Source organism: Daucus carota, chromosome 4, assembly GCF_001625215.2.
Source record: "Daucus carota subsp. sativus chromosome 4, DH1 v3.0, whole genome shotgun sequence".
Taxonomy (NCBI): domain Eukaryota; kingdom Viridiplantae; phylum Streptophyta; class Magnoliopsida; order Apiales; family Apiaceae; genus Daucus; species Daucus carota.
In genome coordinates this window covers 2,684,360-2,712,245 of record NC_030384.2, presented here as the reverse complement: position 1 = coordinate 2,712,245, position 27,886 = coordinate 2,684,360, and the positions used below count along the sequence as shown (strand labels likewise).

The 27,886-nt window shown below is 36.2% G+C and overlaps 1 pseudogene; it reads right to left on the bottom strand.

The window, feature by feature from the left end:
• LOC135152113 (uncharacterized) overlaps nucleotides 1–24,726 on the bottom strand; it is a 178,701-nt pseudogene extending 153,975 nt beyond the window's left edge.
• Between the last annotated feature and the right edge of the window lie 3,160 nt (nucleotides 24,727–27,886).

Genomic DNA, 27,886 nt, shown 5'->3' with positions numbered 1-27,886 from the left:
ACAAAACCCAGCTGAAAAAAACGGAACAAACTCTACTAAAACTCACTAAACTCAGAACAAACCCGGCTACAACGAGTCAAAGAAACAGAGCACAACTCAGCGAAGCACAACTAAAACACAACAAAACTACTAGAAATCAGCCAACAACCAACAAAACTAAGCCAAGAAACACAGGACTGCAGCAACTCGGAAAGCACGACTCTTGTGACTCAGAGTCAAACAGAAAACGCAGCACAACTCGATTCAAATCAAGATTACAGCAGCAACTCGAAAACTGAGTCTGGACTCAGCTACACTACCCACCAAATCAAACTCAGCAACTCAAACATGGCAGACTCGGCATAAATTAAACTCAGAACTCGACGCAAGAACTGCGACTCGGTAACAGCTACACTAGCTCAACCCAGTGGTGACTCGCTAGCGACTCAACAGTACAAAGCAAAGAAAAGAAACAAGGCTGACTCAGTTTAAACAAGGATATGCAGAACCCAGCTAGCGACTGACACGGCGATAAACAACTCAACGAAAGCAAATTAACTCATCAATCAGAACAGCAGACAATCGACATTAAAATAAACAAAGGGTTTGGCTGGGGTTTTAAAACGAAAACGGAGGTGGGGGTTTTGTTAAAAAAAACAGGGGAGATGATTTCAACAGGGGTTTCCAAATTTAGTTTTAAAAACTAAATGAAGAAAAGGTAGAGTAATAAACAGAGTAACGCTTTTAACATATATTTTTTACATTTATTGGCTTACTACTTAGCAATTTAAGCAATAAAACCAAGAACAAGAAAATTTGGGGTTTTAGTTATAAACCCTAACGCAAATTGATTTTGTGCTAGGATTTTAATCACTTCCCGAAAGTAAATCTATAATTAATCAACTATTAACTAGGCTCCTTTCAATCCACAAGTAATTTTGAGTCTCATGTGGTTAGAGATAGATTTCATAGCCTAGGAGTAAAAGTAAATAGCAAGATTTATAAACAAAAATGAATAACAAAGATGAATACTTGTATTGATATAAAAGTGATTACAAATTTAGAGTGCTACTACTAGATCTACTACACAGAAGAGAGGCTACTAAAAATAGAAAATCTAGGTAGGTTGAAACATGATGGGGAGATGTGTATTTATAGGGGGAAATTAGGGTAGAGGGGGGTGTAGGTGTCCCATCTAGATGCTTCCTTGAGAATATTCCCCTATGATCCTTTTCTTCCCATCTTTTTCTCCTTTTTGCTTTATTCTTTTATTTCTTCAAGCTTTTGCAATTTTCTTGAAAAAGAGACAAATAAACAAATAAATAAGTGAGAACAAGCAATAATTAGGTACTTAAGAATATGAAAAATATGCACTTATCAAACTTCCCCATACCTATATTTTGCTCGTCCTCGAGTAAAATCAAAAGAAAAGCAAATAAATAAGTGAGAACAAGCAATAATTAGGTACTTAAAAATATGAAAAATATGCACTTATCAAACTTCCCCATACCTATATTTTGCTCGTCCTCGAGTAAAATCAAAAGAAAAGAAAATAAACTATGAAAACTAGATGCGATTCCTAGGCTCCTTTTCGTAGGCGTGACGGGTGATTTTAGGTTCACTAACCCGTTAAACTCGTAGACGATCTCTACAAGAGGAGTTTTGTCTCCTAAGGGTTTACAGAAGATATACCCATAAAATCTGTGAGAGATTCTAGCAAGTGTCTACTCGACTCTACTCTAATTTCGCCGGTGTTAACAAAAAGCGTTTCTAAGGAAAATACGACTCAAAGACTCTTTTACTAATAATCAAGATACAGTTGTCTCTAATCTACTTGAATCGACACAAAAATTTACTCGAAATCCAAGGTGTGTAATGAATTTAAGGCCTTTGATGGATCCTAATTGTCTAAGAACATTTTCTCTTTTTCAACCAATTTTGAACTGACCCAATCTCTATCGAAACAAATATCTAGCCAAACTTCACAAACCCTTAGTCTTTTTTTTTTCTCTTTCTTTTTCTCTTTTTTTTTCTTTTTTTGCATTGACTTTATTTTGTCCGTTTTCTTAGGCAAACAATGTTACCCATGTAGCGAGCTTTAGGTCAGTGACTCCCAAACCAAACGGTCTTAGGGCACTAGGTTTTGAAATCCCCCGATGGACTTAATAACTCGAGTAACAAAGGCCACAAAACGAGACTAGCCAATCTACTTTTGCCCATTTATCTAAAGATTTTATCTATAAAGAACAATGGGTATTGAAGTAGTTATTCCTTTTCATTTTCTATCTCTTTTTTTTCTCTTTTTCTCTTTTTTTTATTCGCAAAGGCTCGATTCAACATTGTTTCAACATGTGGGTTCTCTCTCAGGTATCGAATAATATCACTAGACAATCTCTCCATCAAAGGTCTTGTGCAAATGTGTGTGCCGTCTTGGAATTACGAGTACAAATCGGTCGATACAAGCTTCAAAAAGACAACCTTACTCAACTACGTTCAAATTATCTAAAAGACACTACATAAATATACTTTTATGAAAACATGCTAACACCAACTACTCCTAAAGTTCAAGTGTGGCAAAGACAACTTAGCTAAAACATCTCTATTTTCGGATTTTTCTATTTTTCATTTTTTAGGGTTTTTCATTTTTTAAGAATTACACTAAAGCCCTCCCCATACCTAAATCATGCATTGTCCTCAATGTATGCAAAAGAAAGAATTGAAATGTAAGAGTAAAGAGGAAAAATACCTGAATAGGAGATGAAGGGATTTTTATTAACTACTGAAGCAACTTACATGATCAAGGGTCGATGAGGTGGATGACCTCTTCCTCCGAATCAACGGGCAATTCTAAAAATGGTTTAAGGCGTTGACCATTAACTTTAAAAATATTACCATTTTTAGGATCCTGAATTTCAACAGCACCATGAGGAAACACAACTTGAACAATGTAAGGACCATCCCATCTAGAACGTAACTTTCCGGGAAACAAATGAAGCCTAGAATTGTAGAGAAGAACTTTTTGGCCGGGAGAAAAGGATTTTCTCAAAATAGTTTTATCATGGAAGGCCTTGGTTCTCTCTTTGTAAATTTTAGCATTTTCATAGGCATCATTCCTAAGCTCGTCCAACTCGGTCAATTGTAACTTCTGATGACTACCGGCGGTGGGTAAGTCGAAGTTCAATTCTCTAATGGCCCACATGGCCCTATGCTCTAACTCAACCGGCAATTGGCAAGCTTTACCATACACGAGTCTATAAGGAGACATTCCTAAGACGGTCTTAAAGGCGGTCCGATAGGCCCATAAGGCATCTATCAACTTGGTTGACCAATCCTTCCTATTCGAGTTGACAATCTTTTCTAAGATTTGCTTAATTTGCCGGTTCGAAACCTCTACTTGGCCACTAGTTTGAGGATGATAAGGGGTAGCCAACCTATGAGTGATGGAGTACTTCTTAAGAAGTGACTCGAATTGACGGTTCTTGAAATGCGTCCCTTGGTCACTAATGATAGCCCTAGGTGTGCCAAATCGAGAAAGATATTCTCTTTAAGGAATCGAAGGACAACTTTATTGTCATTAGACCGGGTCGGGATGGCTTCTACCCACTTAGAAACATAATCTACCGCTAGAAGAATGTAGAGGTGGCCAAACGAACTAGGAAAGGGACCCATGAGATCTATGCCCCACACATCAAAAAGCTCTATAACAAGGATTGGGCTCATAGGCATCATGTTTCTCCTAGTGATTCTTCCTAGATGTTGACACCTACTACATGCGGAACAATACTCGGCGGCATCCTTAAACAAACTAGGCCAATAAAAACCGCATTGGAGGATTTTAGCGGCGGTCTTCTTCGCACTAAAATGACCTCCACATGCTTGATCGTGACAAAATGAGAGGATGCTTTGAAACTCACTATTTGGGACACACCTCCTAATGATTTGATCGGGACAATGTTTAAAGAGATATGGGTCGTCCCAAAAGAAATGTTTCACTTGAGAAAAGAACTTGGCTTTATCATTCTTGGACCATGTTGAGGGAATGTCACCGGTTGCTAAGTAATTGACAATGTCGGTGAACCAAGGGAGAGTGGAAATCGAGAGAAGGTGTTCGTCGGGAAATGACTCGCTTAAGGGCAAGTCGTTGGTGGATTCAACCACTAATCGAGAGAGATGATCGGCGACGACATTCTCACAACCTTTCTTATCCCTAATCTCTAAGTCAAACTCTTGGAGTAACAATACCCATCTAATTAATCGGGCTTTTGAGTCTTTTTTAGAGAAAAGGTACTTGAGAGCGGCATGGTCGGTGTAAACAATGATTTTGGACCCGATAAGATAAGAGCGAAACTTTTTTAAGGCAAAGACTACGGCTAGAAGTTCCTTCTCGGTGGTAGAGTAATTGAGTTGGGCATCATTTAAGGTCTTACTAGCATAGTAAATGACGTGAGGCCTCTTATCTATTCGTTGTCCTAAAACCGCTCCTATGGCATAATCGGATGCGTCACACATAAGCTCACAAGGTTGACTCCAATCGGGAGACTTCATGATCGGGGCCGAAGTCAATTCTCTCTTAAGGTCTTCGAAGGCATGAACACACTCGCTTGTGAACTCGAATTTGACATCCTTAGCTAGAAGGTTGGTCAAAGGTCGGGCCTTTTTGCTAAAATCCTGGATGAATCTACGATAAAATCCCGCATGTCCAAGGAAGAAGCGAATTTCCTTAACGGACTTGGGGGGTGGGAGATTAGCAATTAGGTCAACCTTTGCCTTGTCTACTTCAATCCTTTTTTCGGAAATTTTGTGTCCTAAAACGATTCCCTCCTTAACCATAAAATGACATTTCTCTGAATTTAACACTAAATCCGTTTCCTCACATCTTTTCAAAACTAAGTCTAGATTGTTAAGGCATTGGTGAAAAGATGGGCCAAATATGGAAAAGTCATCTATGAAGACTTCTAGAAAGTCACCTATCATTTCCGAGAAGATGCTAGTCATGCACCTTTGGAACGTGAACGGGCCCGTAGTTAGGCCGAAAGCTAGACGTCTATAAGCGAAGGTTCCAAAAGGGCAAGTGAAGGTAGTCTTTTCTTGGTCCTCGGGTGCGATTGGGATTTGAAAATATCCCGAGTAACCGTCTAAGAAGCAATAAAACGCATGACCCGCTAACCTCACTAGCATTTGATCGATAAAAGGCAAAGGAAAATGGTCTTTCCTAGTGACGGCATTGAGCTTCCTAAAGTCTATGCACATTCTCCAACCGGATTGGACGCGGGTTGGAACTTGCTCATTGTTCTCATTGGTCACCAAAGTAATGCCCGACTTCTTAGGCACAACATGTACGGGACTCACCCACTTACTATCGGAAATGGGATAGATGATCCCATTGTCTAAGCACTTAAGAATTTCTTTCTTAACTACCTCCATCATGGGAGGATTCAACCTCCTTTGAGGTTCTCTCACGGGCTTTGCATCTTCTACCAAATGAATCCTATGTTGGACAATCGCCGGGCTAATTCCTTTAATGTCCGAGATGCTCCACCCTATCGCTCCCTTATGCTTTCTAAGGATTCCTAAAAGTTCTTTCTCTTGTGACATAGTCAAATTAGAGGCAATGATAACGGGATAGGACTCGTTAGGGCCTATAAAAGCATACTTAAGAGTGTCGGGAAGAGGTTTGGGTTCTAATTCCGGCGGTTGTGACTCAACGGTTTTATTTGGTGAAGGCAAATGCTCGGGTTCAACATCACGCTCTTGACTTGTTGTAGGAATAGTGGATTCTAACATTTGGTTGACCTCATGTGTGTAGTCGGAAACATCCCAATCCTCTCCAAAATGTTTTAAGCAAAATTCAAGGGCATCTTTAGGATTCATGAGATCTTGATCAACTATTTCATCAATTAGATTGACGTCCATAGGTTGATCATAGAAATCATCGGATTGTTTCCCTACATGAAATATGTTGAGGTCGATTGTCATGTTTCCAAATGTTAGCTTCATTAAGCCATTCCTACAATTAATCAACGCGTTGGATGTAGCTAAAAAGGGTCGTCCTAAGATGATGGGAATTTGATTCTTCGGATTCTTAACCGGCTCGGTCTCTAGGACGACAAAATCTATGGGAAAACAAAGTCACCTACTTTAATTAGCACGTCTTCGATCATTCCCTTAGGAATTTTCACTGATCGATCGGCTAATTGAAGTGTGACATTAGTTTGTCGGAGCTCCCCTAAACCTAAAGCTTGGTAGACAGAAATATGGAAGGAGATTAACACTAGCCCCTAAATCAAGTAACGCTTTATCCACAAAAGTTTCTCCTATGACACATGAAATTGTAGGACAACCGGGGTCCTTGTATTTCACGGGGATTTGGTTTGAGAGAATCGAACTAATGTGAGATGTAAGGAAAGCTTTCTTAGGGATATGATTGGTTCTCTTATGGGTACATAACTCCTTACGACACTTAGCATATGAAGGAATTTGTTGAATTGCATCTAAAAGGGGTATGTTGACCTTGACTTGCTTAAACACTTCCAAAATCTTCTCCATTTGAGCCGATTGCTTCGGTGAAATAAGTCTTTGTGGGTAAGGGACTCTCGGTTTATAGACCACTTCACTTTGCAACTCGGGTTCCGGGTTTGGATCACTCGACTCCTCACGGGCTTTTGAACACTCGGGTTTGTCATGATTAATGGTAGTAATGGGTGGACTCGAATCCCCTTTATTACCAAGGTTCTCACCAACGTGGGTATCTATTTGCTTACCCGACCTAAGAGAAATGACCGCATGCATATTATCCGGGGGTCTTTGATTAAGTGGAAATTTTGGGTTCGGCTCCGGTTGACTTAGGAATTTTTCTTTTCTCGCTCACACAACGTGCTTGCTAATTGACTCAATTGGGACTCTAACTTAGAGACGGCTTGCACATTAGAATGCAAAAGTTGCCTATCTTGGGTTAAAGTTTGCATGAAAGTTTGCTGGGATTGAGTCAAATTAGTTTGCGATTTCACTAAGGCCTCTATGCTTTTTTCTAAGGAATTGAGTCTCTTATTCGAATCATTAAAACCGGGAGGATTCAAAGGAGCTTGACTCAGGTTTTGATAATTCGGAAAAGAATTGGGATTGGGCCTAGGAAAATTAGGTTGTGGGGCTTGAAAATTTTGCCCTTGGTTCCACGAGAAATTCGGGTGATTCTTCCACCCGGGGTTGTACGTTGGTGCAAAAGGGTCATTTCTAGGCTTAGGTTGAAACATCGCGTACGTTCACTTGCTCAAACTCGTGGGATTGTTGGATCTCGGGATGGGGAGCATTATAGTTCGGGAACATAGGCAAAGATGAAGGGCCACTATGAGACTCTAAAGCTTCGAGTCTCTTAGTAAGGGTTGCTAATTTGGCATCGGTTGCCACATTGCTTCCTATCGAATGCAAACCCCTAGAGCTAGACGACTCGATCGACTTTTTAGGTTCCCTAGTAGACTCCCATAACATTGTTTTTCGGCTAAGTCCTCGAAAAATTCCCACCCTTGGTCCTCATCTTTCTCCATGAATTTTCCTTGGCACATAGACTCTAATAACGCGGTGGTTTGACTATCTAAGGCCTCGTACACAATCTTACAAAGTCTCCATTTCTCTATTCCATGGTGGGGGCATTGTGATAGAAGATTTTTAAAACGATCAAAGAATTTCAAAAAGACTCGTTTTCCCTTTGATGGAATTGATTTATTTCATTTGTAATTCGAGTCGTTTTATGGTTTGGAAAATACTTTTAAAGAAACATTACCACAAACCACTACAAGTGGAAATAGAATTGACGGGTAGACTATACCCGTCATGAATTGATAAATAAGAAACAGAATGATATTCTCTCTCTCTCTCTCTCTCTCTCTTATTTTTCTAGTAAATCAAGGAGAAGTGAGGTAAAAATATTGTATCAAATAGAAGTGAGGTAAAAATATTGTATTGTAATCATTGCCCCTTATTTGTAATATTTTCAGAGCAATTAAGTTAATAGTCTATAATAATGATGCATAGTTGTATCAACTTATCTTGTTTTTGACAACTTTAGCTCGAGCGGGAGGAAGACTCTTATTGATAGCCTATATCAAGACGAGGATTCTAAGAAATCTGTTATAGATCGGGCAGAAAAAGTGCTTCAAAGCATACCAGTTCAATATCCTAAATTTTCAAAACCGATGGTTCAATCCAATATTTCCAACAGTTTTTGGTTGGTATGCATCTCATACTCTCGTAGTAAAACTATTTGCTTATTGGTTTTGTAGACAAAGTCATTATTATTGAATTAAAAATTTTCTTTTGTATTTATATCGAATATAGATATTATTAGTCAACTTCTGTAATTTGTACATGCCAAGTGAAGATGCTAAAGCTGTCTTGGTTGATGAAGCTGGCCAAGAGAGAGACACAACATATCTAGCAAAACACCATGGTCTGAGTGCTCGTTGGAAAAGGTTTGCAAGGGAGCATGAGCTTGTGAGAGGAGATATATTGGTATTTCATATGATCACACATTACATATTCAAGGTATTGTTTTTCTCATTTAGATACTTTGTTTGTACATGTTGAAGTTCCACCCTTAATATAATTCGATCGTGCATTTACTCATGCGTAACGGTTGACATATGTAAGGGTGGAACAAAGTATCTAAATGAGAAAAAAATATCTTGAATATGTATGGTGCGGTCATCTGAAAGACCAATACATCTCTTTTCACGAGCTCATGCTCCGTCGCAAACCTTTTCCAACCAGCACTCAGACCATGGTGTTTTGCTAGATATGTCGTGTCCCTCTCTTGGCCAACTTCTTCACCAAAACGACTTTAACATTTTCACTCGGTATGCACAAATTACCAAAGTCGGCTGGTAATATCTATATTCGAAATAAATACAAAAGAAATTTTTTAATTTAATAATGGCGACTTTGTCTACAAAACTAATAAACAAATACTTTTAAGGGGAGAGTATGAGATGCATACCAACCAAAAATTGTTGGAAACATTGGAGTGAACTATTGGTTTTGAAAATTTAGGATATTGAACGGGTATGCTTTGAAGCACTTTTTCTGCCCGATCTATAACTTTCTTCGAATCCTCGTCTTGATATAAGCCATTAATAAGAGTTCGCTTCTGGCTCGAGCTAAATTTGTCAAAAACAAGATAAGTTGATAGAACTATGAATCATTATTGAAGACTATTAGCTTAATTGCTTTTAGAATATTACAAATAAGGGGCAATAATTACAATAGAATATTATTACCTCACTTCTCCTTGAACAACTTAATTGCCCTGCTAGTGAACACAAGACAACTTTACTATTTAGTTTAGTTTAATTAAATAACAAAATTATGTATGAATGGACTGCACTTTTTGGCAAAATGTTCACTATCAAATTCCTAATGGCACTTCTTCAAATTATACTGTCATTATAATTTTACATTAATTTTGAAATAAGAATATATATTATTAAATAAGTTATTGAGAGGAACAAAATTGAACTTTCTACCAGTATAAGGACCATTGTGTGGAACGACCGACTTACCAGCCTTGATCATTAGCCGTTGCTACAGAAGCGAGCGAGCTCCTGGAGAATAAAATCAATATATCACTTATGGAGAGTCTTATCAATTGTCATGAGTACCAATTTGGCACAAAATATTAGTCATATAAATAGTTTTGTAAAGTAATATGACGTTTAGCGGTCATGAATTGATAAATAAGAAACAGAATGATATTCTCTCTCCCTCTCTCTCTCTCTCTTATTTTTCTAGTAAATCAAGGAGAAGTGAGGTAAAAATATTGTTAATCAAATAGAAGTGAGGTAAAAATATTGTATTGTAATCATTGCCCCTTATTTGTAATATTTTCAGAGCAATTAAGTTAATAGTCTATAATAATGATGCATAGTTGTATCAACTTATCTTGTTTTTGACAACTTTAGCTCGAGCGGGAGGAAGACTCTTATTGATAGCCTATATCAAGACGAGGATTCTAAGAAATCTGTTATAGATCGGGCAGAAAAAGTGCTTCAAAGCATACCAGTTCAATATCCTAAATTTTCAAAACCGATGGTTCAATCCAATATTTCCAACAGTTTTTGGTTGGTATGCATCTCATACTCTCCTAGTAAAACTATTTGCTTATTGGTTTTGTAGACAAAGTCATTATTATTGAATTAAAAATTTTCTTTTGTATTTATATCGAATATAGATATTATTAGTCAACTTCTGTAATTTGTACATGCCAAGTGAAGATGCTAAAGCTGTCTTGGTTGATGAAGCTGGCCAAGAGAGAGACACAACATATCTAGCAAAACACCATGGTCTGAGTGCTCGTTGGAAAAGGTTTGCAAGGGAGCATGAGCTTGTGAGAGGAGATATATTGGAATTTCATATGATCACACATTACATATTCAAGGTATTGTTTTTCTCATTTAGATACTTTGTTTGTACATGTTGAAGTTCCACCCTTAATATAATTCGATCGTGCATTTACTCATGCGTAACGGTTGACATATGTAAGGGTGGAACAAAGTATCTAAATGAGAAAAAAATATCTTGAATATGTATGGTGCGGTCATCTGAAAGACCAATACATCTCTTTTCACGAGCTCATGCTCCGTCGCAAACCTTTTCCAACCAGCACTCAGACCATGGTGTTTTGCTAGATATGTCGTGTCCCTCTCTTGGCCAACTTCTTCACCAAAACGACTTTAACATTTTCACTCGGTATGCACAAATTACCAAAGTCGGCTGGTAATATCTATATTCGAAATAAATACAAAAGAAATTCTTTAATTTAATAATGGCGACTTTGTCTACAAAACTAATAAACAAATACTTTTAAGAGGAGAGTATGAGATGCATACCAACCAAAAATTGTTGGAAACATTGGAGTGAACTATTGGTTTTGAAAATTTAGGATATTGAACGGGTATGCTTTGAAGCACTTTTTCTGCCCGATCTATAACTTTCTTCGAATCCTTGTCTTGATATAAGCCATTAATAAGAGTTCGCTTCTGGCTCGAGCTAAATTTGTCAAAAACAAGATAAGTTGATAGAACTATGAATCATTATTGAAGACTATTAGCTTAATTGCTTTTAGAATATTACAAATAAGGGGCAATAATTACAATAGAATATTATTACCTCACTTCTCCTTGAACAACTTAATTGCCCTGCTAGTGAACACAAGACAACTTTACTATTTAGTTTAGTTTAATTAAATAACAAAATTATGTATGAATGGACTGCAGTTTTCGGCAAAATGTTCACTATCAAATTCCTAATGGCACTTCATCAAATTATACTGTCATTATAATTTTACATTAATTTTGAAATAAGAATATATATTATTAAATAAGTTATTGAGAGGAACAAAATTGAACTTTCTACCAGTATAAGGACCATTGTGTGGAACGACCGACTTACCAGCCTTGATCATTAGCCGTTGCTACAGAAGCGAGCGAGCTCCTGGAGAAGAAAATCAATATATCACTTATGGAGAGTCTTATCAATTGTCATGAGTACCAATTTGGCACAAAATATTAGTCATATAAATAGTTTTGTAAAGTAATATGACGTTTAGCGGTCATGAATTGATAAATAAGAAACAGAATGATATTCTCTCTCCCTCTCTCTCTCTCTTATTTTTCTAGTAAATCAAGGAGAAGTGAGGTAAAAATATTGTTAATCAAATAGAAGTGAGGTAAAAATATTGTATTGTAATCATTGCCCCTTATTTGTAATATTTTCAGAGCAATTAAGTTAATAGTCTATAATAATGATGCATAGTTGTATCAACTTATCTTGTTTTTGACAACTTTAGCTCGAGCGGGAGGAAGACTCTTATTGATAGCCTATATCAAGACGAGGATTCTAAGAAATCTGTTATAGATCGGGCAGAAAAAGTGCTTTAAAGCATACCAGTTCAATATCCTAAATTTTCAAAACCGATGGTTCAATCCAATATTTCCAACAGTTTTTGGTTGGTATGCATCTCATACTCTCCTAGTAAAACTATTTGCTTATTGGTTTTGTAGACAAAGTCATTATTATTGAATTAAAAATTTTCTTTTGTATTTATATCGAATATAGATATTATTAGTCGACTTCTGTAATTTGTACATGCCAAGTGAAGATGCTAAAGCTGTCTTGGTTGATGAAGCTGGCCAAGAGAGAGACACAACATATCTAGCAAAACACCATGGTCTGAGTGCTCGTTGGAAAAGGTTTGCAAGGGAGCATGCGCTTGTGAGAGGAGATATATTGGTATTTCATATGATCACACATTACATATTCAAGGTATTGTTTTTCTCATTTAGATACTTTGTTTGTACATGTTGAAGTTCCACCCTTAATATAATTCGATCGTGCATTTACTCATGCGTAACGGTTGACATATGTAAGGGTGGAACAAAGTATCTAAATGAGAAAAAAGTATCTTGAATATGTATGGTGCGGTCATCTGAAAGACCAATACATCTCTTTTCACGAGCTCATGCTCCGTCGCGAACCTTTTCCAACCAGCACTCAGACCATGGTGTTTTGCTAGATATGTCGTGTCCCTCTCTTGGCCAACTTCATCCACCAAGACGACTTTAACATTTTCACTCGGCATGCACAAATTACCAAAGTCGGCTGGTAATATCTATATTCGAAATAAATACAAAAGAAATTTTTTAATTTAATAATGGCGACTTTGTCTACAAAACTAATAAACAAATAGTTTTGAGGGGAGAGTATGAGATGCATACCAACCAAAAATTGTTGGAAACATTGGAGTGAACTATTGGTTTTGAAAATTTAGGATATTGAACGGGTATGCTTTGAAGCACTTTTTCTGCCCGATCTATAACTTTCTTCGAATCCTCATCTTGATATAAGCCATTAATAAGAGTTCGCTTCTGGCTCGAGCTAAATTTGTCAAAAACAAGATAAGTTGATGGAACTATGAATCATTATTGAAGACTATTAGCTTAATTGCTTTTAGAATATTACAAATAAGGGGCAATAATTACAATAGAATATTATTACCTCACTTCTCCATGAACAACTTAATTGCCCTGCTAGTGAACACAAGACAACTTTACTATTTAGTTTAGTTTAATTAAATAACAAAATTATGTATGAATGGACTGCAGTTTTTGGCAAAATGTTCACTATCAAATTCCTAATGGCACTTCATCAAATTATACTGTCATTAAAATTTTACATTAATTTTGAAATAAGAATATATATTATTAAATAAGTTATTGAGAGGAACAAAATTGAACTTCCTACCAGTATAAGGACCATTGTGTGGAACGACCGACTTACCAGCCTTGATCATTAGCCGTTGCTACAGAAGCGAGCGAGCTCCTGGAGAAGAAAATCAATATATCACTTATGGAGAGTCTTATCAATTGTCATGAGTACCAATTTGGCACAAAATATTAGTCATATAAATAGTTTTGTAAAGTAATATGACGTTTAGCGGTCATGAATTGATAAATAAGAAACAAAATGATATTCTCTCTCCCTCTCTCTCTCTTATTTTTCTAGTAAATACAGGAGAAGTGAGGTAAAAATATTGTTAATCAAATAGAAGTGAGGTAAAAATATTGTATTGTAATCATTGCCCCTTATTTGTAATATTTTCAGAGCAATTAAGTTAATAGTCTATAATAATGATGCATAGTTGTATCAACTTATCTTGTTTTTGACAACTTTAGCTCGAGCGGGAGGAAGACTCTTATTGATAGCCTATATCAAGACGAGGATTCTAAGAAATCTGTTATAGATGGGGCATAAAAAGTGCTTCAAAGCATACCAGTTCAATATCCTAAATTTTCAAAACCGGTGGTTCAATCCAATATTTCCAACAGTTTTTAGTTGGTATGCATCTCATACTCTCCTAGTAAAACTATTTGCTTATTGGTTTTGTAGACAAAGTCATTATTATTGAATAAAAAATTTTCTTTTGTATTTATATCGAATATAGATATTATTAGTCGACTTCTGTAATTTGTACATGCCAAGTGAAGATGCTAAAGCTGTCTTGGTTGATGAAGCTGGCCAAGAGAGAGACACAACATATCTAGCAAAACACCATGGTCTGAGTGCTCGTTGGAAAAGGTTTGCAAGGGAGCATGAGCTTGTGAGAGGAGATATATTGGTATTTCATATGATCACACATTACATATTCAAGGTATTGTTTTCTCATTTAGATACTTTGTTTGTACATGTTGAAGTTCCACCCTTAATATAATTCGATCGTGCATTTACTCATGCGTAACGGTTGACATATGTAAGGGTGGAACAAAGTATCAAAATGAGAAAAAAAATATCTTGAATATGTATGGTGCGGTCATCTGAAAGACCAATACATCTCTTTTCACGAGCTCATGCTCCGTCGCAAACCTTTTCCAACCAGCACTCAGACCATGGTGTTTTGCTAGATATGTCGTGTCCCTCTCTTGGCCAACTTCATCCACCAAGACGACTTTAACATTTTCACTCGGCATGCACAAATTACCAAAGTCGGCTGGTAATATCTATATTCGAAATAAATACAAAAGAAATTTTTTAATTTAATAATGGCGACTTTGTCTACAAAACTAATAAACAAATAGTTTTGAGGGGAGAGTATGAGATGCATACCAACCAAAAATTGTTGGAAACATTGGAGTGAACTATTGGTTTTGAAAATTTAGGATATTGAACGGGTATGCTTTGAAGCACTTTTTCTGCCCGATCTATAACTTTCTTCGAATCCTCGTCTTGATATAAGCCATTAATAAGAGTTCGCTTCTGGCTCGAGCTAAATTTGTCAAAAACAAGATAAGTTGATAGAACTATGAATCATTATTGAAGACTATTAGCTTAATTGCTTTTAGAATATTACAAATAAGGGGCAATAATTACAATAGAATATTATTACCTCACTTCTCCTTGAACAACTTAATTGCCCTGCTAGTGAACACAAGACAACTTTACTATTTAGTTTAGTTTAATTAAATAACAAAATTATGTATGAATGGACTGCAGTTTTTGGCAAAATGTTCACTATCAAATTCCTAATGGCACTTCATCAAATTATATTGTCATTATAATTTTACATTAATTTTGAAATAAGAATATATATTATTAAATAAGTTATTGAGAGGAACAAAATTGAACTTTCTACCAGTATAAGGACCATTGTGTGGAACGACCGACTTACCAGCCTTGATCTTTAGCCGTTGCTACAGAAGCGAGCGAGCTCCTGGAGAAGAAAATCAATATATCACTTATGGAGAGTCTTATCAATTGTCATGAGTACCAATTTGGCACAAAATATTAGTCATAGAAATAGTTTTGTAAAGTAATATGACGTTTAGCGGTCATGTATTGATAAATAAGAAACAGAATGATATTCTCTCTCCCTCTCTCTCTCTTATTTTTCTAGTAAATCAAGGAGAAGTCAGGTAAAAATATTGTTAATCAAATAGAAGTGAGGTAAAAATATTGTATTGTAATCATTGCCCCTTATTTGTAATATTTTCAGAGCAATTAAGTTAATAGTCTATAATAATGATGCATAGTTGTATGAACTTATCTTGTTTTTGACAACTTTAGCTGGAGCGGGAGGAAGACTCTTATTGATAGCCTATATCAAGACGAGGATTCTAAGAAATCTGTTATAGATCGGGCAGAAAAAGTGCTTCAAAGCATACAAGTTCAATATCCTAAATTTTCAAAACCGATGGTTCAATCCAATATTTCCAACAGTTTTTGGTTGGTATGCATCTCATACTCTCCTAGTAAAACTATTTGCTTATTGGTTTTGTAGACAAAGTCATTATTATAGAATTAAAAATTTTCTTTTGTATTTATATCGAATATAGATATTATTAGTCGACTTCTGTAATTTGTACATGCCAAGTGATGATGCTAAAGCTGTCTTGGTTGATGAAGCTGGCCAAGAGAGAGACACAACATATCTAGCAAAACACCATGGTCTGAGTGCTCGTTGGAAAAGGCTTGCAAGGGAACATGAGCTTGTGAGAGGAGATATATTGGTATTTCATATGATCACACATTACATATTCAAGGTATTTTTTTCTCATTTAGATACTTTGTTTGTACATGTTGAAGTTCCACCCTTAATATAATTCGATCGTGCATTTACTCATGCGTAACGGTTGACATATGTAAGGGTGGAACAAAGTATCTAAATGAGAAAAAAATATCTTGAATATGTATGGTGCGGTCATCTGAAAGACCAATACATCTCTTTTCACGAGCTCATGCTCCGTCGTGAACCTTTTCCAACCAGCACTCAGACCATGGTGTTTTGCTAGATATGTCGTGTCCCTCTCTTGGCCAACTTCATCAACCAAGACGACTTTAACATTTTGACTCGGCATGCACAAATTACCAAAGTCGGCTGGTAATATCTATATTCGAAATAAATACAAAAGAAATTTTTTAATTTAATAATGGCGACTTTGTCTACAAAACTAATAAACAAATAGTTTTGAGGGGAGAGTATGAGATGCATACCAACCTAAAATTGTTGGAAACATTGGAGTGAACTATTGGTTTTGAAAATTTAGGATATTGAACGGGTATGCTTTGAAGCACTTTTTCTGCCCGATCTATAACTTTCTTCGAATCCTCGTCTTGATATAAGCCATTAATAAGAGTTCGCTTCTGTCTCGAGCTAAATTTGTCAAAAACAAGATAAGTTGATAGAACTATGAATCATTATTGAAGACTATTAGCTTAATTGCTTTTAGAATATTACAAATAAGGGGCAATAATTACAATAGAATATTATTACCTCACTTCTCCTTGAACAACTTAATTGCCCTGCTAGTGAACACAAGACAACTTTACTATTTAGTTTAGTTTAATTAAATAACAAAATTATGTATGAATGGACTGCAGTTTTCGGCAAAATGTTCAGTATCAAATTCCTAATGGCACTTCATCAAATTATATTGTCATTATAATTTTACATTAATTTTGAAATAAGAATATATATTATTCAATAAGTTATTGAGAGGAACAAAATTGAACTTCCTACCAGTATAAGGACCATTGTGTGGAACGACCGACTTACCAGCCTTGATCATTAGCCGTTGCTACAGAAGCGAGCGAGCTCCTGGAGAAGAAAATCAATATATTACTTATGGAGAGTCTTATCAATTGTCATGAGTACCAATTTGGCACAAAATATTAGTCATATAAATAGTTTTGTAAAGTAATATGACGTTTAGCGGTCATGAATTGATAAATAAGAAACAGAATGATATTCTCTCCCCCTCTCTCTCTCTTATTTTTCTAGTAAATACAGGAGAAATGAGGTAAAAATATTGTTAATCAAATAGAAGTGAGGTAAAAATATTGTATTGTAATCATTGCCCCTTATTTGTAATATTTTCAGAGCAATTAAGTTAATAGTCTATAATAATGATGCATAGTTGTATCAACTTATCTTGTTTTTGACAACTTTAGCTCGAGCGGGAGGAAGACTCTTATTGATAGCTTATATCAAGACGAGGATTCTAAGAAATCTGTTATAGATGGGGCATAAAAAGTGCTTCAAAGCATACCACTTCAATATCCTAAATTTTCAAAACCGGTGGTTCAATCCAATATTTCCAATAGTTTTTGGTTGGTATGCATCTCATACTCTCCTAGTAAAACTATTTGCTTATTGTTTTTGTAGACAAAGTCATTATTATTGAATTAAAAATTTTCTTTTGTATTTATATCGAATATAGATATTATTAGTCGACTTCTGTAATTTGTACATGCCAAGTGAAGATGCTAAAGCTGTCTTGGTTGATGAAGCTTGTGAGAGGAGATATATTGGAATTTCATATGATCACACATTACATATTCAAGGTATTGTTTTTCTCACTTAGATACTTTGTTTGTACATGTTGAAGTTCCACCCTTAATATAATTCGATAATGCATTTACTCATGCGTAACGGTTGACATATGTAAGGGTGGAACAAAGTATCTAAATGAGAAAAAAATATCTTGAATATGTATGGTGCGGTCATCTGAAATACCAATACATCTCTTTTCACGAGCTCATGCTCCGTCGCAAACCTTTTCCAACCAGCACTCAGACCATGGTGTTTTGCTAGATATGTCGTGTCCCTCTCTTGGCCAACTTCATCCACCAAGATGACTTTAACATTTTCACTCGGCATGCACAAATTACCAAAGTCAGCTGGTAATATCTATATTCGAAATAAATACAAAAGAAATTTTTTAATTTAATAATGGCAACTTTGTCAACAAAACTAATAAACAAATACTTTTAAGGGAAGAGTATGAGATGCATACCAACCAAAAATTGTTGGAAATATTGGAGTGAACTATTGGTTTTGAAAATTTAGGATATTGAACGGGTATGCTTTGAAGCACTTTTTCTGCCCGATCTATAACTTTTTTCGAATCCTCGTCTTGATATAAGCCATTAGTAAGAGTTCGCTTCTGGCTCGAGCTAAATTTGTCAAAAACAAGATAAGTTGATAGAACTCTGAATCATTATTGAAGACTATTAGCTTAATTGCTTGTAGAATATTACAAATATGGGGCGATAATTACAATAGAATATTTTTACCTCACTTCTCCTTGAACAACTTAATTGTCCTTCTAGTGAACACAAGACAACTTTACTATTTAGTTTAGTTTAATCAAATAACAAAATTATGTATGAATGGACTGCAGTTTTCGGCAAACTGTTCACTATCAAATTCCTAATGGCACTTCATCAAATTATACTGACATTATAATTTTACATTAATTTTGAAATAAGAATATATATTATTAAATAAGTTATTGAGAGGAACAAAGTTGAACTTTCTACCAGTATAAGGACCATTGTGTGGAACGACCGACTTACCAGCCTTGATCGTTAGCCGTTGCTACAGAAGCGAGCGAGCTCCTGGAGAAGAAAATCAATATATCACTTATGGAGAGTCATATCAATTGTCATGAGTACCAATTTGGCACAAAATATTAGTCATATAAATAGTTTTGTAAAGTAATATGACGTTTAGCGGTCATGAATTGATAAATAAGAAAGAGAATGATATTCTCTCTCTCTCTCCCCCCCTCTCTCTCTCTCTTATTTTTCTAGTAAATCAAGGAGAAGTGAGGTAAAAATATTGTTAATCAAATAGAAGTGAGGTAAAAATATTGTATTGTAATCATTGCCCCTTATTTGTAATATTTTCAGAGCAATTAACTTAATAGTCTATAATAATGATGCATAGTTGTATGAACTTATCTTGTTTTTAACAACTTTAGCTCGAGCGGGAGGAAGGCTCTTATTGATAGCCTATATCAAGACGAGGATTCTAAGAAACTTGTTATAGATCGGGCAGAAAAAGTGCTTCAAAGCATACCGATTCAATATCCTAAATTTTCAAAACCGATGGTTCAATCCAATATTTCCAACAGTTTTTGTTTGGTATGCATCTCATACTCTCTTACTAAAACTATTTGCTTATTGGTTTTGTAGACAAAGTCATTATTATTGAATTAAAAATTTTCTTTTGTATTTATATCAAATATAGATATTATTAGTCGACTTCTGTAATTTGTACATGCCAAGTGAAGATGCTAAAGTTGTCTTGGTTGATGAAGCTGGCCAAGAGAGAGACACAACATATCTAGCAAAACACCATGATCTGAGTGCTCGTTGGAAAAGGTTTGCAAGGGAGCATGAGCTTGTGAGAGGAGATATATTGGTATTTCATATGATCACACATTACATATTCAAGGTATTGTTTTTCTCATTTAGATACTTTGTTTGTACATGTTGAAGTTCCACCCTTAATATAATTCGATCGTGCATTTACTCATGCGTAACGGTTGACATATGTAAGGGTGGAACAAAGTATCTAAATGAGAAAAAAAATATCTTGAATATGTATGGTGTGGTCATCTGAAAGACCAATACATCTCTTTTCACGATCTCATGCTCCGTCACAACCCTTTTCCAACCAGCACTCAGACCATGGTGTTTTTCTAGATATGTAGTGTCCCTCTCTTGACCATCTTCATCCACCAAGACGACTTTAACATGTTCACTCGGCATGCACAAATTACCAAAGTCGGCTGGTAATATCTATATTCGAAATAAATACAAAAGAAATTTTTTAATTTAATAATGGCGACTTTGTCTACAAAACTAATAAACAAATAGTTTTGAGGGGAGAGTATGAGATGCATACCAACCTAAAATTGTTGGAAACATTGGAGTGAACTATTGGTTTTGAAAATTTAGGATATTGAACGAGTATGCTTTGAAGCACTTTTTCTGCCCGATCTATAACTTTCTTCGAATCCTCGTCTTGATATAAGCCATTAATAAGAGTTCGCTTCTGTCTCGAGCTAAATTTGTCAAAAACAAGATAAGTTGATAGAACTATGAATCATTATTGAAGACTATTAGCTTAATTGCTTTTAGAATATTACCAATAAGGGGCAATAATTACAATAGAATATTATTACCTCACTTCTCCTTGAACAACTTAATTGCCCTGCTAGTGAACACAAGACAACTTTACTATTTAGTTTAGTTTAATTAAATAACAAAATTATGTATGAATGGACTGCAGTTTTCGGCAAAATGTTCAGTATCAAATTCCTAATGGCACTTCATCAAATTATACTGTCATTATAATTTTACATTAATTTTGAAATAAGAATATATATTATTCAATAAGTTATTGAGAGGAACAAAATTGAACTTCCTACCAGTATAAGGACCATTGTGTGGAACGACCGACTTACCAGCCTTGATCATTAGTCGTTGCTACAGAAGCGAGCGAGCTCCTGGAGAAGAAAATCAATATATTACTTATGGAGAGTCTTATCAATTGTCATGAGTACCAATTTGGCACAAAATATTAGTCATATAAATAGTTTTGTAAAGTAATATGACGTTTAGCGGTCATGAATTGATAAATAAGAATGTTAGGCCGAATAAACTCACTATATAAGATAATATAGTGAACACAATCAAGAACAAAACACCAGTATAAGAGAATAATTCAACTAAACTCTTATTCACAAATCACAGTAGCTTACAAATAATCTCTTAGTGATTTATAACTTATCACTAAGAGCTGCTAGGTTACACGAATGATATTCAATTGATAACTCATCTAGAGTAAACCCTAAGCTGTGTTTATATACACAGTTACATGATATCTACTGATTGATTTATAATTATCTGCTTCCTAAAATAATCTAATCAGTAGCTATCCTTCTGCTGTCCTGATCTGCACAATCTCTCTTGATCTTTATCTTCCTTACTTAGTCAGATATGCTCCTGAAAATCAGCCGCCTGCAAACTCTGATCATCGCTTAAACTCTGATCCAGCTGTCAGTCGTTAAACTCTGATTTCCAGCTAAACTCTGATATTTGCTTCTGCACACTAAACAAGTTAGATACCTGTGACATCATCAAATATGTAACAATCTCCCCCAACTTGTACATTAGACAGAATGAACAAGTTCTATATATTTACTGATGATGTCAAAAACAATCAAGGACAAATGCATGAAGTAACTAATCTGCATAAATAAATCAACACTTACAGAATAGGCAGAACTAATTACAACTTACAGATCATAGCAGAACTAATTAACCAATCAGTCTATACCCATAGCTCTCCTTAACAAACTTGGTAATCAGATCTTCTTCAATTTGTTTCAGAGTTTGTATCATTTGAGCTTTGACAGTCTTCAACTCTTCATCTTCATCTCCTGTCTGGTATATGGCTGATCTCAAAGCATTAGCTTTGCTTCTCTTCATTGCTTCTCCCAATTGAATCACTCTGGGCATGTCTGCTTCATTATTATAACCCAAGACTCTGATATTTGCAATAGTCTCCATCACAGAGCTATTCTTTTCCATGTCAATTTCAGAACCATCATCTTGAGCTAATTTTGGAATGTATTCTTCATCAGGCTGTACTCCATAGAATCTTCTCTTTTCCCTGATTGTTCTTTTCATCAAGTCTGACCACCTCTGAGTAGCTTCATTCTTGATCTCCAGCATGTAGTGAAAATGCTCCAGCTCCCTCAGAGATTTTAGTAACAAATCAGCTTCTGAGATTCTATAAACTCTGCCAGACTCCAGAAATATAGCAATTTTTTCTTTATTTTCTGTCCCATCATGAGTGTCTACCAGAATCTGTACTGACTCAACTTTGTCAAGATCTTTCTGTGTAACCGCTTCTCCTACTTTTTCAGTCAGAGGATAAGGATCCCTGAAAGTAGTTGCTGAGCCTGTTTGAATCTTTTCTTTTCTGTGACCAAGACCAGTTGTGTCATAAGCTTCTTTCCCTCTGGTACCATGAGTTCTTACTCTGGTAAGCATTGAGCTTTCCTTGTATAAGTTTGTACCAAGACTCCCATATAAACTCTTTTTCTTCTTCTGATCTTGAGTCTTCTCAGAATTTAACTTTAACCAAGAGGCTTTAGTGTCTTCAACTTTCTCTTCTTCAACTGAAACTTTAACTTGAGCATTGTCAGAGGTTAAAGCTATATCAGATATTAGCTTGCTTTCACCTTTTCTTCTTCTGATCAACCCAGCTTCTCTTTCTATAGCTTGATCAGATACATCAGTGATTATATTTGCATTTCTGCTCAGCTCTAACATCCTCTTAGAAGGATTCTCTGATGCTATCTTGATCATTGACTTCTTTATCACAAGAGGAGCTGAAGGAACTCCATCAACAGGTTTCTTTCCTTTATCTGCTACATCAGATTCAGATTGAGTCTGAGATCTAGTTCTTGGTCTGTTGATATCAGTGTAGTTTACTTCACTGATTACTATTCCCTTTTGTTTTGGAATTTTCTGTTTCTGAGAGGAATCAGTAATCTGTCTTTGCTCATCAGATTTTGTTTTGCTGATCTTCTTCTTCTCAGCAGCCAATCTTTCTTCTTCCAGTCTGATGGCCTCAATATCTACTCCTGGATTTTCTTTTTCAAAGATTTTCCTTGCCATGGCTTCATCAATTGCTTGCAAGGAAGGAGATTTATAAAAGAGAGTAGTTTCTTTGCCTCTGAACTTCAGAGTTTGACAAAATTTCTGAGACTCAGGGTCTCCAGCTTCAATCAGCTTTTCAGCTTCAGCCACCAATTTTTCTTTCTTCTTTTCCACTTCAGAGTTCACAAGATCTATCTCTTTGGATATAGCCTCTGAATCTCTGACTGCTTTGGTTATGTTCTGAGCTTGAGTTACAACAGTCAGTTCCATTGATCTGTGTTTTTGAGATTCTCTGGGTGGTCTCTCAGAGCTTGCTTCTTCTTTGCTGTTCTTCTTTGTTTCTTTACTCTGCAGCAGCTTCAGCTTTTGCTGTTTGTTTATTTCCCCTTTTTCTTCCTCATCATCATCTGGCTTTTTCCTTTTTAATTGCTGATCAGGTTTGCATTTGTCTTTGGATGTGTTCTCCCCCTTTTTGACATCAGCAGAGGTGAGAACCTGTACCAGCTGTGCCACAGAAGCACTCAAATCTACCAGAGTATAATGCATTGAAGTCTGAGTAGCTTCAATAGAGGTAAGCCTATCTTCCACAGAAGGTGGTATGGTCCTGCACATCCTGAGATTATAGGACAAGTGACAAACTTTCCTTCTAGCAGGCTCAGAAAATGGAGGTGGAGAGCTTGGAACTGTAGGAGCTATAAAGGGAGTGGATTCCCTAACTGGTGACAATGCCTTAACTGGGGAATCAACCCTTTCTGGTGTAGTTTCTCTGACTGGCTCAGAGATTATGGGGGTTGATGTGACTTCTGTGCCTTCATCATCATCAATGTCTGCAAGAAAAATACTCAGAGTATGGGACTCTAGAGCTTCAGTAGCTGCCTCAGAGGTTTCTGCCCTTTGGATCTCCTGAGCAGGAGCTGCATCAATATCATCAGGTTGAACTAAGGAATCTTGAATTAGCTGGAGGACCATTTCTATTTGGGCATCCTCTGATTTACCAGGTGCATCAGATGGTTTTTCTGATATTTCAGTATCAGCTGCAATTTTCTCTTCAACAGACTTTGTCCCTTCAGTTTGATCATTGTGATCAGAGGTTGACTCTGACATTTGTTGGTCAGCTGCAGCAATAAGTGGCATGGCAGAAATAGGTTCAATCAAAAGTGGCTCTGCAGATTGATCAGAGAATGGAATCAAAGGTTGTTCAGGATCCTCTGATTGTGGTGGCTCCACAGTCAGATCAGTAATAGCGGTTGCCTTTATTTTCTTTCTCAGTCTCTTTGCTGGTGGAGGAGGAGGAATGTCTTCTTCTGATTCAGAATCTGAAATCTTCTGAAGGAATCTTCTTTTTCTGGGAGGAGGAGATGGCTGTTTGGATGGGGATTTAGAAGACCTCAGTACCCTTGTTGGTGAAGATATTACAACTGGTCCTTGTTGAGAAGAACCAGAGGTTGGTTTGGGATCAGAAGTTGCTATTTGGTCATGAGAAGGAGATGGAGGCTGTGGGATATTCTCATCAGAGAATAAGGCTTCATACTTGTCTGGTAAAGCTATCTTCAGTTTATCCTGTACAGTCACAGGGATAGCAAATACAGGTACAGTATTCTTTTTACTATCCTTCTTAATCAGATCAGTAAAAGCTCTTTTGGTGATTTTAAAAGGAAGTTCATTTCCATCTTCAGGAAGGGGCACATCAGGGAAGCAGTAAGAAAATATGAGCTGACAAAATCTTGAGTAATAGACAATATTCATATTTTCTTTTCTCCTATCACCAATAAATCTTAAGATAGAAGTGGCAATATCAAATTTGAGATTGTGGATTAGAAAATACCCAATCTGCTGGCTGAAGATGGGAATGGCATCAAAGTTGCTACATTTGTTGCCGAAAGCCCTGGTGATGCAATCATAAAAGAAGCTCCACTCCTTGCAGAGATGTGGACGCTTAAGTTCTCCCATCTTGTCAGTACTTGCTGTGTACCCAAGAAAGATCATCATGTCCCTCAGAGTTTGAGTAGGGACTGAGGAATCAAACTTCTTCTCTTCAGGAAGATGAAGAGCCTTCCTGATAGTTGCAGGTGAGATAGCATATTCTTGACCCTCATAATCGCAGGTGAGAGATGGACAACCATTTTCACCTCCATCATCGTAATTTGCTGATCTCCAGAGGGTGAGAACTTGAGAAGGAGAGATGAGCTCTGGCTGAGTCAGAGCATACATCAGCTCACTGTGAGCCAGGAAATCTTGAATAAGATGAAACTCCTTGGGTGCTTCATCGTTATCCAGAATGGCTGAGTAGTTGTTGGTGACAAACTTTGCTCCATTGAACTCGAAGGCAGTAGTCGACATGATTTCTGAAAAAAAAATCAAGAAAATCGTGAAGTGTAGATGAGATGTTTGATGAAATGCGCACAAGAGATTTTGAAAATATTATCAGAGAGAGAGAGAGTGAGATATCGTGTGAAGTGAGAAGAAAATACTCGATTTCTGAGAATATATATGTATGTACGCATGCGGGTGAGATATAAACGCTGTAGTGGGGCACGTGGCAAGTTCTGAACGGTAAAAAAATATGGTAGTGGAGAGGTAATAATGAGTGGCGTGTGAATCTGAACAACTATGCACCATTTACCAATAAAACACAAATAATTACCGTGATTTTCTCCACTCAGGAATTCAAATGGTTTTTCTACCGTTTGATAATAAAAACTAATATTATCTGACCAAAATATTTATTTTAACTCGGACTTCGATCAGAGGCTGACCATTGACCAGAGTTTAAATAAATGACTTATAAAATGACAAATCAAAGAGTGATCATAGAATCTTGTAATGATGAGAGATAAATATTCAAGGTCTAAACGACACTTGCTCCTCAGAGTTTGCAAATATTTATTGAACTCTAGTCAAAAATTACTCGAAGCCAAGAAAAATTGTTAATCACAGAAGTGGAGTGAGGTGTGTGTTAACATGAATATTCTAATGTTACAGAGATTGTCAAATTTCTCAAATAATATTAGAAAGAATCAGATAATAAGAAAATGTTTTAAACATCTCATAAGCCGAGTTTCTCATAAATGGATCAGAGTATATCATTTCTTCTCTTTTGAACACATTTGTCTTTTGAAAGGGAACTTCTCATGGTAAGTGAGTCATAACCTTTATCAGACTTTTGTTTGCTCAGAGTATTTCTCCAGTAATCAGAGAATGTGAAAAGTCCCCAAAAATTAACTTGATTTTTGATGCATTTGCTTAATACCAGCAGTGCACTTGGATCTTTCCTTTCACAAATTTTTCTAAGATCTCAAAGGAGTACCTGAGATAATTTCTTTTGTTTTTCTTTTCTTTTGATTTTCTTTTCTGAGAAGAAATATCTTGAGGATCCATAACTGAGATATATTAACTCTTAGCTCATAAGAGGAGAAAAGCAGATTCTTTTCTGAGTACATATCTAATACTTAAGAAGTAAGACAGTCTAGGTAACAAACTTAACTCATTTGTTGTGTGTTAAGGATTTCCACAGCTGTAATATCACAAGATTCAGACTTTAGAGAGACTTGTGACTAATTCAATTAAGTGCAACATATTCTTCACAGGAATATCTTTCATCATGAAAAATTCAAGTCATCAGAGTTTGTCGGGTCAGAGTTTAAATATCAGAGTTTATCAAATCAGAGTATAATCATCAGAGTCTTGATCAGAGAATAACAGATGCAGTTGTAGATCATGTTAATAATAACAAACATTAACAGATATAGTATTATGCAATGTATCAGAGTTTAGAGAGGACCAGAGATCATCCCTAATTCGTTTACAAGCCTTGTGAATGTTGCTTCAGCCAGAGGTTTGGTGAAGATATCTGCCAGCTGCTGATCTGTTGGAACAAAGTGAAGCTCTACTGTTCCTTCCATCACATGTTCTCTGATAAAATGATACCTTATGCTGATGTGCTTGGTCATGGAGTGCTGTACTGGATTTCCTGTCATAGAAATAGCACTTTGGTTATCACAATAAATAGGAATTTGAGTCAGAGTTAGCCCATAATCCAGTAGTTGATTCTTCATCCATAAAATCTGAGCACAGCAGCTTCCTGCAGCAATATACTCTGCTTCTACAGTGGATGTGGAAATAGATTTTTGTTTCTTACTGAACCAAGAAACTAATCTTCCTCCTAGAAATTGACAGCTCCCACTTGTACTTTTTCTGTCTATTTTGCATCCTGCAAAATCTGCATCAGAGTAACCAATCAGTGTAAAGTCTGATTCTCTGGGATACCAGAGTCCCATCTCAACTGTTCCTTTGAGATATTTGAAAATCCTTTTGACTGCTACAAGGTGTGGTTCTCTTGGATCTGCTTGAAATCTTGCACAAAGACAGGTTGCAAACATGATATCAGGTCTACTAGCAGTCAGATATATAAGTGAGCCTATCATACCTCTATAGTTAGTAATTTCTACTGGTGATCCAGTATCTTTATCTAACTTAGTGGCAGTTGCCATTGGAGTAGTGGCAGCTGAGCTATCCTGCATGCCAAATTTCTTTAGCAAGTTCCTGGTATATTTAGACTGATTAATGAAAATACCCTCATCAGTCTGTTTGACTTGAAGTCCCAAAAAGTAGCTCATTTCTCCCATCATGCTCATCTGATATCTGGACTGCATAAGCTTTGAGAATCTCTCACAGAGTTTAGGATTAGTAGACCCAAAAATAATATCATCTACATAGACTTGAACTAACAGCAGATCATTACCATGGTTGAGATAAAATAGAGTTTTATCAATTGTACCTCTGTTGAAACCACTGTCCAAAAGAAATTGAGCCAGAGTTTCATACCATGCTCTTTGTGCTTGCTTTAGTCCATACAGTGCTTTATCCAATCTGTAGACATGATCTGGAAATTTTGTGTCCACAAACC